Consider the following 13,893-nt stretch of genomic DNA (forward strand, 5'->3'; position numbering starts at 1 on the left):
TGTTGTGGTCAGAGGATAGATGTCACTTTGGTTAAGTAAAATAAAACATTGGATGGTCCGACCCTACTTGCGCATCGTTTTGTTGTCTCTGTGTAATGGCGAATGGCTAATTCCAGGAAACGGAAGGTTTCATGTTCTTTGCCCCGGAGTATTTATTTAAAGCCAAACGTATACCGGTTTATTACGAATTCTGAAGTTAGTTTTTTAGGTCTGCCCACCCAAAGACTGGCCCTGCCCACTATGAGTATCTTTTGTCTAGGATTTGCTATTCCCATGTTACATTCTAGTTGTTAAGTACTGTTCATCTATAGCACTCATCACTAGCATTATTGACAAGTTGTACTTGACACAGAACAACAAACGCCTGCTGTCTACAGTTCTAAAACATGGTATTACATGCAGTGGAAAATATACACCGAAGGTCTCATCTTTGCATAGGAAATGTGTTGTAAATGTAGCATTTTTTCCTACAACAGTGGCCTGTTTGATATACTGTAATTTTATGAAGATTGTGATGTTAAGCAACAGTGCAATCACATGTAACTCTCAAGCTTTGCACACAACAGCGAAAGAAAACCTGTGCAGTAGTCCCAGCTGTGACCGCATTGTTAGTGAGGCTGATAAACTATGGTCGTGCTGATAGCCTGTTGTATTCTCCAATTTATTATGCTTTTGAGCTGATGCGCTATTATCTTTAGACAACTTTCGCAGCAGGCAGTACTCCCTGCCAGCAACATTTTGAAGGCTCACAAACTAGGTAGATTTCATTGCTGAGTTACCTAAATTAATATCAGCTAACCGTAATGTCTCTAAATGAAGAGCCCTGGAAACATTCTAAACAAAGAAACATTGTAAATAATGCTGCGTCTCATAGAAATCGCACAGCGTATGAATCACACCCTCATCGCAAAGGACACTGCGACCTGTATTGATTTTATTTATATTATCGCCACCCCATCCGTCTTCCACTAACACCCACGGTCTAAGCCTCCTGGGCCCCAGAGTCTTACCGAATGACTGTCAGAATGGGGCCTGTCTCATTAACCTCTGTATCAAGAGCTATTTCTCTAGGATTGGGAGGCGCCACGAATCCTGCATTTATCTGTGTGGCTAAGAACCGGATTTCTAGCTGCTGTACGAGGATTGGTAGCCTTAGTCCGAAGCCAGTCTTTTGCAAGCGGTCGCCTGGAAAATGGCATATGCGCAATAGCGGGCTGCGGTAGCTGATTTTTCAGTCTCCCTCGATAGAGACTCAACATGGATGTGAAATTTTGTGTCTTCAAAGACTTGAATATGTCTACTCTGCTGTCTGCTAAATTTCACTTCCCAAACATTTCACTAAATTAAGCTATGCTTGTAGTGAAACACAGCACTAAAGTAATACAGGTGGCTAGAGGATGTATCTTAACACAAACTAAAGAAACAACAAACCATGCAATGAACAGCAAATCCATTAGAAGAAGGAGACAAATGGCCAAGTACTTTGGTTACCACACCTAGATTAAAAAAAACACACCAGTGATCCAATACATTCTAAGATACAATAAGACAGCAGAGTGGTCCCCCCCAGTAAACCCATAGAAGCATCACTGGAGACCAACCAGACCAAATGATACCTGACTACCACAGATGCATTGAGTGAGGTTTTCAGGGACCATACATTCGGACACCTCCCAGACTGCTGAGGGCACTAGCGGTCTTAGTAATGACCGAACCGTGCTGATACACAGCAAAAAAATCAATTTATTTTCAGACTGTGTAGTTAAATGCCAGTTGCAAGTGATCAATTCCTTTTGCAGCATTATCAAAATTGGTACTCAAACTTTGTACCCATCGGCTCACTTAATTGAGATGTTTGCATCAATGGTATGTATGCGTGCTAATGCCATTGAGAAAAAGAGTTCAATCATTTAACAGATTCAGTCATCTGATATGGAAACACGTGTGTATCATGAAGATGTTTTGCACATAGTTGCACAATAGTTGCACATTGGTTAAGTCCAAATGCCCTGCAGGTCACCTCTGATTAAGGTATCTATAAACACAGGCATGCCGCAACTGTTCATTTTGTGTGTCAAGCCTAAGACTTCCATTGGATAAGGAACTCCGATGAATGTCACAGAGCAGGCATTGAAACAATATTGCCACCACATTCTGAATATCTGGCATCTGCCTGTGTTATTCGTGGTGTACCGCCACTTTAACTGGATGGCATCTTCATTTCCACCATAAGACTAGTGCCTTCTGGCAACCTTTCTTTATTAAGAAAATAATATTGTGAGATATAATGAGAGGAACAGTAGGTTATCTGCCACACTAAAGAGAAAAAGTGGACATCATTTTTTTCTAAAATCTGGGGTATCACAAGACATTTACTGTAGCGAATACACATTCAGCTTTTTGTTTGTTGCCATATACATAATTGTGTTCTTTATGAAAAATGTTATGAATTGTAACCTAAGGGACATACAATGTGAATCATAAGTAATTGTTTTATTAGGCAAAGGTGTTGCAGTGAAAGTTGTACAAAATATTGCACCTAGGTTTTAAAAAATCGCTCCGTTTTTAGAATCTTGCTCCAGAATACTTCTGGTGCTGTTGCATAGAGACAAACAAGATCCATCGCCTGCTATGTCATGTCTCTTAAGTACACTTTTTTCCCACAATAATCTCAAATGGAAATTGCAAGGACAGACTAATTGTGAATGTTCCTCCATTTTTACGGTCGAGCAGTCACAAGTTCATATCCTATCAGGGTGGAGGATACACTTCCATTGACCTTCAGCTGGTAAATTCCACTCTGTTTCTTAAGCGTGTTTGTGGTCAAAGTAGGGGTGCATAAGTGTACTAGTACTGTTAGCCGTGTACTAATACATTTTCAACAAGATCATGAAATATTGATACATTTTGTAAAAACATATTCCATTGTACATTATAGCTCAGATTCCAAAGTAAATAGAAGTTGACCTTCATAAAGTGAGATTCTTGCTGTATATTCAAATATGGAAAACATAATGAAACAGTGAAATCTGGTAACTTTACAGACAATAAATTTAAAACAGTGAAGCAAATGCATGACATGGACTGTGCTATAAGGGACAAGAAGACCCGGTCAGGACATTGCCCTATGCACACATATGCTTCATGTTAGACCTGACAGCTTTAGGTTACTCTCCCCCCCACCCCCCAATTCTTTGCCATCCTCCTCCACTTTTGTGACTTTGTTTTAGGCGACTCTAGGACTCTGTGCACTTTAATTGTCAAAGTGCTTGTGCTCTCCCCCTTAAGATTGGCTCATTCCTAATTGGCAAATTTCTAATTGAACCTATAAGTCCCTAGTAAAGTGCACTATATGTTCCCAGGGCCTGTAGTTACATGTTAATAGTTGACTTCTAACCTTGGCTCAGGCCTGCCGTTGCAGAGCATGTGTGTGCAGTTATACTGCCATTTCGACCTGACTAAGTAAACCTCTTACCAGGCCCAACCCTTCCCTTTGTTTACATGTAAGTCACCCCTAATGTAGGCCCTTATCAACTCATAGGACAGGATGCACTGTATTTAAAATGTAGTACATGTACTTTTGCGTTTTACATGGCCTGGTAGTGAAAAACTCTCAAATTCGGTTTTCACTACTGCAAGCATATCTCCCTCATAGGATGAAATGAAATGAAATGAAATGAAGAAAGTTCTTAATGAAGCGCACTGCGACCAAAGCGGCTTCCTGGCGCATTGGGATTTACTTATTACATTTTTAAGTGTAAATCCTAATCGTGAAGAGAGAGACTTTTCAAGCTTGGTGTCTCTGGACTCACAATTTAAAATAACAACTTATGGTGAAGTCGGATTTTAATTTGCAATTCTGAAAATTTCACTTTTAGAAGGTGGTATTTCCTTACTTTAGCAACATAATGTCGGCTGCCTGTCTCTGATGCACATCTGTGGAGGGTGACATCTGAGCTCTGTGTATTCACTCTCGGAAGCCACACACAATGGGAGCTTAGGTGTGACTTGATGGGCCATCCTGGCAGGATGAGTGGGAGGAGCTGGAACCAACCTCACTTACACCGGAGTAGGGTGTGTCCTGTCCCCACACAAATTGCTGCATACCCCCCTGTAGTGAGTCTGGATCCAGGACCGGAAAGGAGGAACTCTGTGCACATCAAAGGTATCTCTTTGAAGTCACCCACACTTCAAAGGCACAACTGGGCAGAAGTACTAGACCTCAGACCCCACCACATCCGTACACTTCAGGACCTGTGAAGATTCTGCCAGGAAGAAGGACTGCTGTGCTGCTGAAGGACTGCCATTCTGCTGGATTGCTGCTTTGCTGGACACCTGCCTTGCTATGCTGCCCTGCTGCCTGCTCTACCACTGCCTGGGTGAGAAAGACTGGACATGCATCACTTGAATCCAGAGTGACTTCACGGGCTTACCAGCTGGCCTCCTAATCTGAAGTCTCAGGGACATACCTGCTTCTGCAGCTGGACTTTACCATGCCAAAATATGCCACTCCAGTCCTGGACCCTTGGAAGAAGGTGTATGATGCTTTCTCTAGCAAAATCCATGCATCCTGTGGCAAACCGGTGCATCACCCATGCTGTGTGATCAGAACCAGTGCACCACCCCTGCTATATGATTCATAACCAGTGTATCACTCTTGTTGCCTGGCCCAGAACCAGTGCATCACCTCTTATGCTTGGCTGGGCCCAAAGCATTCCCTTTGGAACCACCACTGTGTGACGCTCTGCCTGGTGCAAGGCCTTCTCAACCCTGCCTACACCATCCTCGACGATCATGGCAAATACCTGCATCAAAGCTATTTGCTCATTGGAGCAGATGCATCACTGCTTCTGCGCGGATCAGAGCCAGTGCATCGCTGCCACTGCATGGATCAACACCGGCACATTGCTTCGCCAGCACTTCGCATCTTCAACGCCGACTCAGCCAGGATCGAGGCACTTTTGTTAAGTGGGCCTCACTGGGTCCCTGTATCTGACCCCCCCTCTATCGTGGTCGGTCTGAACTTATGAGTTTGTCCCTGTCTGTGCGACCAGATGTCCCAAGTAAGTGCTTATTGCTTCTAAGCACTATTTTATAGTTTATGCTTTAGAAATTCTACCTTAAGTTATACTAATTGGATTTTAGCTGCCTTCGTCTTGTTTTATTTATTAAATTATGCTCTATTTTTCTAACGCGTTGTGGAATCATTTTCTGTGGTGTTTTCACTTTTGTAATTTTTGAAGTGTTGCACAAATACTTTACACATTGCCTCTACTAGGCAGGGCCACTGGAATTGTTTGATTGTGTGGCGATTTTCACATAATTATAGATTTGCCACACTTGCCACATAATCCATCATCTGCTGCATAACCCTCAAAGTATAACAAAATGTATTATGTTTCTAGCTCAAATGGTTCTAAGGTTACTAAAAACGTAGCAGCACGTGTTGCCGTGCAGTGGAAGGCCATTTGCAAAGGTTGATTGGTCAGCTTTCTGTTGCTTATTGCTATATTTGAGTATTAAACTGGTTCGAATGAGGTGCACCCTTTGCCCAGACAGTGTTAACAAGTGTAAAAAGTACAAAATAATGAGGTAATGCTATTAAAAATGTGCCGCATTACGCTGCATATTTTGCTATTTCTTGCCACATAATTTGCTCAACCGTGCCACATAATGTGGCTCCTTCCTGCTGCATAAGTCCAGTGGCCCTGCCTCTAAGTTAAGTGTGGCTGCTGTGTGCCAAGATACTAGAGGGTGAGCACAGGTTAATTTATGGTTTGCCTTCTTATCCTGACTAGGATTGTGGTTGTTGCTTGACTAGTGCTCATACCGCAGTCAATCTACAACCCAACTTCTATTACTTCAAAATATAAGAATGATTACACTTTCAAGTTTGCATTGCTGATTGTCAGACCCCTTTTGAGGGGCCACAGTACTACCACGGGCTGGTGGGCTCCAACCATGGTGCTTGATGGCATGTTGACACTGGTGTCCTGGGGTCTGTGCTACTATGGCTATAGTAATTTTGTCAAGTATTCCCTTTCCATGCTTGACTTTCAGGGTAGTGAGAGCGAACAGTCAGAGGCTTGTCAAGGAGGTAGAGTGGGGAGCTCTCACAACCAATCAAAACTATATTGCCTTATCTTGCCTGGTGCTTTTCTTAGTAAAATAAGGTACTTTAATAACACAGCATAATGTAGTATTATACAGTTAGATGGGTATCAGATGTGGCGTTGTGATTCCAACCACAATTCCACAAAGCATTTTTTGCACTCTCTATAGTGCCTTCTCCCCTTTCTTCGACCTTCTCTAGAGTCCTTGGAATTTCCACTTAAATGTAGACATAGGCATTTGTTAGTAACAGGTACAGGTCACTATGTCTCTACTTATGTGGAGCATTTCATAGTGGCATTTAACAGACATTACAAAAATGGGAGAAACCTTCAATGTTCCTGTTGATGAACGTGGTCTATCCATCTGGCTCAGTCTATTGCATGTGGAGTCTTTTTACCTGTTCATAATGCTTTGGTCATGTGGTGCTGGCGCTTTCAGCTGTGATTTTGCCAGAGGCTTCACTCTAAAATTTGGCGGTGGTGGTGAGCAGCACAGCAGGCATGCTCAGTGGGCCCCGGTCCTGGCAGATGCAGCCTCTAGGTTGTGATCTTAGAAGTGCTTTTTGTAGACAGCTGTGGCCTCTGTGCTGATATCACGCAGGGTGCTGGTCTGCCAGGTTGTGGTCTCTGGACTGGGGTAATGTTTCTGCTTTGGTAGCAGCAGCTCTTCCACTAGATTGGTTTGAAGTCAAACCACAGCAACACCAGGTCTTTGGGTGTTGCAGGTGTGCCAGACAGCATACAGATACTTCTCAGACTTAATTTCTGTATGTTTTCCAGTGGGGGGGAAGCTATGTTAGACTGAAAGACCCTCACAACATGGGTCGGTTCTGGTTTTGCTCTCAAGGGTAGTCCGAATCTTCTGGGTGTTCTGCTTGCCAAAAACACAACTGACTTCTTCTCCTAAAAAGTCTTTCTTGCGGAGGCAGAAATTCTTGTTCCCTCTCTGAAAAGGGAGGCAGTCTTCTGGGCACTAGGCAGACAATAGGTTACTCCAGCAAGTTGTTCAGACTTCAGGGGATGCTACTCGGGGTCTGGTCAGACAGCAGCTGTTCGAGTACTCTATGGAGCACTCTCTTCGTTGGTCATGAAAGAATTGGAACTGGAACAAAGTTGGGTAATTTTTATTCCGCTTCTATGCACATGGAATGTGTTTCCACTAATGCTTTAGAACCTGTTTGTGTTGTTATATTGACTTCAGCGCTGCCTTCGATAACGTATACAGGGGTAGATTGTGGGGGAAACTGGCACAATGGGGCATACCTCCGCACACTTTAAACATGCTAAAAATTCTGCACACGGATACCTGGGTGCAGGTAAAATTAGGTGGCGGCACACACATCTCCGCAAAGGTGCCCTCAACAACGGAAATGCAGAACTACGCCTCAGAAAACAACCTAAAAATAAACTTGAGCAAGACAAGGACAATGTCAATAAACTATAAAAAGAACCTCCAAAAAAGCTGGTTCCTTGGCGGTACAAAACTTGTCCCAGTTCAAGAATACAAGTACCTTGGAGTGACATTCGACAAGGATGGGACGTTTAAGCGTCAGAAAGAGGAAGCTAGAAGGAAAGGTTTGCTGATTGCCTTAACAATGAAAAATCTTGCAAGTAAACTGACAGGGCCCACCCTGACTCCGCTTTCGAAAGTAGTCCGGGCCAAACTACTCCCCTCATTTACCTATGGCAGTGAGGCAATACCGGGAAGAGATGCAAAGGAGCTGGAAAGCACACAGCTCAAGGCCTACAGAATCTTGTTCAGCCTTCCATCGTACACATCGCCTGCTTAAATAAGGCTGGAGTTTGGTCTCCTACGACAAGATCTAGCTAGGCATGGTGCGTATATCATCTGCTTGCACAGGATCAGAAGTGCCACTACAAATACGCTAAACTATCTGCTGTGGCAGGACATACAGCACAGGGAGCACTCCCAAGCCAGAAGCTACCTACAGCTAGCCCTAGAATCTACCCAACTTACAAAACTCCTGAATGCACAAATTGGCTATCCCAATTTCAAAAAACTGGTCTGGAAAAACTTAAAACAAATCTCTTTGGTGGAAGAGAAAGCAACCTTCTCAAACAGATCGCACGCCTGGATGACCCTTAACTCCTATAAAACATTGGCGCCACAATTGTATTTCAACCAGGGCTACTTGAAGTCCATAAAAATGAACTTTCTAAGGCACAGGATGGGAATCCTTCCATGCGCTCAGCATCTTCCACCATGGCAAATGTCGCTAACACAAGAGTTGTGCAGGTTGTGCAACACCAAACAAGGCGACATATTACACTTAATCTGCTTATGCAAGGACCTGCGGCAAGCACGGAATCAGCTTCTCAAAGAACCCTTCAGACAGAAAGGCATTCTTACCAGGAGACAAGCGGCGTTAGCATGCTTTAATCCGGAAAATATACAACTAAATTGTAGATTGGTCAAATTCCTTATGCTGGCTGGACAAAAAATGTCCAAGTTAGGGGAAACTGAACAAGGCCTGGGCTGTACGATGCTAAAAAGCATATGTTCCTAAACCAGACCACAATAAGAACATACTGCCAGAAGTAAAGGGTTAACCTTTACAACAAGCGGAGATAACTGGACCAAAACAATCATGACGACCTGCAAAGAAACCCATGGCTGGACTAAAATAACACGTATCCGCAATTCTGCAATTCATAACTCAAAGTCCATTATTACGCCTACAATTGTCTCGGGTTTTATACTGATAAAGATGTCCCCGACACTGGGTTTTAAATTTTGTTTTAATTAAATACACACACTGATGAATTTGTGAATTTATTTTTGTATTTTATGTAACCATATTGCAATGGTTTTAAGTAACTATGCAGGAAATAAAGAATCTGGGCAATTTGTGTTGTTTCTTTTTCAAATGTCATTGTCAGGCTGCTCCACGGATACAGCTTTTGTGCAGAGTGATGGATCTCACAGCAGGTAGCATTGGTACTAGCTACAAGCAGTAGTATCCAGAACAAGGGCTGAATGAAATGTGAGGTCTCCTCACCTGCCTGCCATCTACATTACTGAAGCAGAAATACGTGCCAGACAAAAGCACAGGCTCTGCCTAGAAACTTCCTCACATAAAACAACAGACTACAATCTCACTGTACCATCTGCAAAATTGCTGTGTTCATAAAAAATCATCAGCCTTTTGATAACAAGTTCCCCATTTTGTTTTGAAAGAGAACCATGTCTCCATACTCTCTCACTCCAGTGTCTGGATTTCTACTATCCAGTCACAGGAATGAAGTCAGTGCATTTCCACTGTCTGAAGAAATGTTAACATCCTCCATTTTGTGCCATGCTAAAGCAGAAACTATCCAAAATAGATCTCACAGTTCGGAGTAATGGACTCATATCTCAGACTTAATTTTACCATTATACATGTAGTACACTCTCACTGCACATTCACACACTTGACACAAACATCAAGGGAAAAAGTCTGGCTAAACTACTGATTCACAAAATCTCAATCCACTGCTGATACCTACTTATATGCCTCATCCCAGGTATGGACAATAGGCCTATGCGCACTGTGAGGATGTGTGCACTCCTCTAGGTCACAGCAGTGGTTGTGGACTGTAAATTACTAGGGACACGCCTAGGACTCTGTGCACAAACTAGGTTATTGGGGTACAGGGGCCAGGATAAAATGTCAGGATACCACTTTTACATGTAGTCTGGCAATTAGAATCGGGGTACAGTTTGGAGAGGGTCAAAACTATTACAGTCCTGCTTTTTCCATCAGCATAGGTGTAGGAAAAATGTTTACTTACCATTGTTGTTCACATTATTCACTCTGCCTCTCTGTATTTCTCTTTTAGCCAGTCTTCAATCTGAAGCCAACTGTGTTTTTCCGTCTAATGTCTCCTGCAATTGTGAACATCATTATTTCTTGTCATAGAGATAATTGTATATTTCCATTATAAAAATTGCATCACTGATACTTTCATTGTGCACTCATGAATTGCTCATCCCCTAATCGTTGCTGTGGGTAATTGATTAATTACTCCCTACTGAGCTCTATTTAGGTCTGACCTAGAGACAGAGTGGGGTGTCTTAGCAGCCTGATGTACTCAAATGTATACTAATAATATACAGTGTGTGTGTATGTGTATGGAGATATATATGTGTGTGTGCAGTAATATTCACTGAAAACCCCTAAATTGCCTGTATGTGAACTCAAAATAATTATACCAATAAATAGATGAAATGAACATCACTGGATCTTCAGATAGCAACACATATCCTATAAATGGCAAGGTGATATGTCATATCACTAATGATGCATCAATATCTTTGCAATGGCATATGTCACTTCATATGTGAGGTTATGAGCAGTTCATATTTGGGGCGAGGTATAGTTTTCAAGGTGGCGATCCGAATTATGGTTTGTGTAGCAGACCAAATTAGTACATTTCAGGTTTTGATGTTCAATCATTGTCACTTTTACTCTGTTTTAACTCGTGCCCCATGTGGATGTTTTAATGTTTGCACTACCTAAACCATGACACTTTTAATTGTGCGTTTTCAGTAAATGTTGATGCTTTATTAAAGGAATATTAGAGGTTAGAGGCGGGGCCATCGATCACTGCATCCTGTCCCTGCTGCATAATCTTCCACTCTGCACAGTGGTGTTTGGATGCAGTGCCTGGAACTTGCCCCTTTCCTAATGACCCATGAGTTTATCCCCTGCTATGTGGGGCCTTAGGTAGCAGATGTTGTTTCAGGGTCTGACTTGTGAGTACCGGTGTTTCCCTGTTATGCCACAGGGCCTAGTCTGTGGCCAGACCTTGCCTCCAACCTCTTGTGCAACGTACCGGCATCTAACTATGGTATTTTTTTTTTTTTTTGTCTAATTTTAAAATACTTTTAAATTAAGAAATCAAGAATTCTCTAATACTCACACATTTAGTAAAATGGTGGCAGTTACAAAAGGTAGCTGTGTGTAAGTCAATTTCCAAAACTTCTTAAATTTACTCTACATTAATTGCATTGTAACTATTTTTCCACACCTCTGTTTTTATATCTACCATAGATATATGGCTCAATGGTTAGAGCGGCGCACCCTGATGCAGAGGTCTGGCCCGGGACCAAGGTTCAATTCCCGCCTCGGCAGGTCTTGTGCGCAATTTCCTCTGACCTGATAATTCTCGCTTCGGTGCCTATTCTAATCATGGGTCCCACTCTGCAACTCTGGGCAATAGCTTGCTTAATCTCCACAAGGGCCCCAACAGCGCTGGGATGCCTGGCTTTGCCTTGGGGGTGCCCTGGAGTGGACATTTCACAGGGAAAAGCCAGGAAGGGTTCCACAGCGGTATGCGTTACAGCGCCAGGACACCCCAGTTGGGGTATAAGTGCGCTTTACAAGAACAAATTTCATTTCATTTCATTTCTGGTGCCTAGAACCGTTATCATGCCTCCCTTTATCTCTGTCATTTTTGTTTTTTTTACTATGGCGCAGAATTCATGAATTGTGTTGAGTCTGCAAATCTGCAAACAGGTTGATTATTGGCTTCTATTATGCTATCATCTTCTGAAAAATGTAAATGTGAACTAGCTGGTTTATAGTTCACGACTTTCAGCAGCTGAATGAGGTCTACATGTAACTTCATTACCTGCCTGACCGTTTTTAAATGCATAAAAACTACTGAATAGATGTACGCTTTCAGAGTGAACTACTTTCATGACAACCTCAATGAAAATCCAGTCAGAGGTTTGTGTTGTAACGGACAGCAAATTTTCCTCCAGGTGCTAAAATGTTGTTTAGAGTGGTCAGATAGCACCAAAGCCATTAACAATCCAAAAATGCTTTTTCAACTAAGTTTGGTTGATCCAGAACCACTAAGATACTGTTTCTAGACACTGTAATAAGTCTGTGCATGTATGTGTGTGTGTGTGTGTGTGTATATGTATATATATATATATATATATATATATATATATATATATATATATATATATATATATATATATATATATATATATATATATATATATATATATAATACACTCATACTGTTCATTTAAAACTTTGTCCAATGGTTAAGTTTTTAAGCATATGGCCGCCATGTTTAGGCAGTATTTTGTGGCATATGCTTGCATTAAAAATAAACACAAAAGTCACTTTGTGCTAATTTGACAAGACCATACCTATTTACTTTGTTTTCATTTTAAATCCCCCTATCCAGCCATGGGTCTCTTTAACTTTTCCTCTCAAAACGCCTTATTCTCTATTCAGCAGAAAGTATAAAATCTGCCACAAATGGTTCTTGAGCCTGGTTTTCACTATTAACCAATTATGTAAGGGATGCAGTTAACTATAGTGTGTGCAGAAGTAATTCGATGCTCAAAACCAATTATAAGAAACACTATTGACCCTTTAGTACCTCAAGTGATAGTAAAGCACATAAAGACCTGATAACCTTCATAACGGTGTATAACTCGAAGGTTTTGTGGGTGTTACTACCATGATAGTCGAAATGAGACAGTACGTTTTTTCCATATTGTTACTTGTGTTTTTACATCAATATGGCACATTTAAGGTGCTCTTTGTTATTTAAAGGCATAGTACCAATACGCCTGCAGGACCAAAAAGTGCAGCTATTAACACATGGCACTATTGTGCATCATGTCTGCTTCCTGCATTAGTTCTTGAACTTAGCTTGATGCGCTGTGCTTTAGTGGTTGAACCGCAGCAATGTGTTGACGGCTTAAGTCCAAGAGTGCAACGAGACAATTGGTTGCATTTCTCCAGCACTTTAGTATTGTTTTCTCTTCAGACATGGCCACGCTTTCAAATCACTTCTTGGCCAATGACTTTCCTGCTACTTATTCTATTCTCGATTGAAAATAAGTCCCAAATCCAAAACGGAGATGATGTCCAAGTGCGCGTTAAAACGTGCAAACCCACCATAACCCATTGGTTGCTTTCGAGCGTTCTGCGCCAGTGCTGAACGTTCGAAGAAACGGGTGGGGCCGCGTTGGCCAACGGACGTGCGCAGCACTACCGAGGTAGTGCTCGGTACGACCGTTGGCCGACGGCAGCAGACAACGGGTTAAGAGCAGGGGCAGCAGGTACACAGTGGTCTGGCATTAATTATCCAGTATGTGAGTCATTCAGGTGTTTGTACATTTTCTACGAGCCTGTGACCTATGAGTTATCAGCAAAACAAATGTATATACTTATTCCCAGGTCGATAGGAGGCATAAAAAATATGTCGCTGATTGCTGCTGTCTCAGCACTGCAGATTAATTATTTCAAGAAGTATGATTTTCATTGTTCTTTATTTTGTACCTGGTGTAGCGGAAAAGAGGTGACTAAGCACTGTTTCTTTTGCAACTGGTTTTATATCATCCCGCCGATAACAAGGAAGGTGCACACCCACATGCATTCCATTTTTAAAAAAGATAATGAGTGCAAATCTATCTGCAAGAAACCAATTTACAATGCTGTGGTTAATATGGTTGCCTCGACAGCTTTATTTTTTTCATTTGTGTATCTCTTATTAGCTTAGTACGTCATTCCAGCTGGATTTTTCTATTGCAGGTCATATCCCTGCGTCATCTTTTTCACTAATGTTTAACTATCATATAAAGTCTTCTAAATGCAACACCAAATCATAACCATGTTAATGCTCCTACAATGTTTTGAGGGGGAAAGAAGGGCAGCTAACTTCCTAGTCACCACTAATCATACTACAATGAAAGTATTTAGACTTTGCAAATATCATTATTGATGCTTTGACTCTTTATGATCATATA

The 13,893-nt window shown here is 41.8% G+C and overlaps 1 protein-coding gene and 1 long non-coding RNA gene across 3 annotated transcripts in view; one reads left to right on the forward strand and one right to left on the reverse strand.

The window, feature by feature from the left end:
• Window positions 1–13,893, forward strand: part of TENM3 (teneurin transmembrane protein 3) — a 1,441,545-nt gene that overhangs the window by 1,198,155 nt on the left and 229,497 nt on the right. The gene's annotated exons all lie outside the window — the stretch shown is intronic.
• The window catches only part of LOC144821234 (uncharacterized), a 381,583-nt gene that overhangs the window by 334,101 nt on the left and 33,589 nt on the right, over window positions 1–13,893 (reverse strand). Inside the window, exon 2 of the long non-coding RNA XR_013608310.1 lies at window positions 9,906–9,999. This is a non-coding gene — a long non-coding RNA (uncharacterized LOC144821234). The remainder of the gene's footprint in view (window positions 1–9,905; window positions 10,000–13,893) is intronic.

Source organism: Lissotriton helveticus, chromosome 2_2 (genome assembly GCF_964261635.1).
Source record: "Lissotriton helveticus chromosome 2_2, aLisHel1.1, whole genome shotgun sequence".
In the NCBI taxonomy this organism is placed as follows: Eukaryota; Metazoa; Chordata; class Amphibia; order Caudata; family Salamandridae; genus Lissotriton; species Lissotriton helveticus.